The sequence below is a fragment of the Panulirus ornatus genome, chromosome 70 (assembly GCF_036320965.1).
Source record: "Panulirus ornatus isolate Po-2019 chromosome 70, ASM3632096v1, whole genome shotgun sequence".
Lineage (NCBI taxonomy): Eukaryota > Metazoa > Arthropoda > Malacostraca > Decapoda > Palinuridae > Panulirus > Panulirus ornatus.
In genome coordinates this window covers 9856954-9857313 of record NC_092293.1, presented here as the reverse complement: position 1 = coordinate 9857313, position 360 = coordinate 9856954, and positions in this window count along the sequence as shown.

Here is a 360-nt window from a genome sequence, read left to right as displayed (position 1 = left end):
CTGGTGACTGAGTTTGGAAAAGTGTGTGGAAGAAGAAAGTTAAGAGTAAATGTGAATAAGAGCAAGGTTATTAGGTACAGTAGGGTTGAGGGGCAAGTCAATTGGGAGGTGAGTTTGAATGGAGAAAAACTGGAGGAAGTGAAGTGTTTTAGATATCTGGGAGTGGATCTGGCAGCGGATGGAACCATGGAAGCGGAAGTGGATCATAGGGTGGGGGAGGGGGCGAAAATCCTGGGGGCCTTGAAGAATGTGTGGAAGTCGAGAACATTATCTCGGAAAGCAAAAATGGGTATGTTTGAAGGAATAGTGGTTCCAACAATGTTGTATGGTTGCGAGGCGTGGGCTATGGATAGAGTTGTG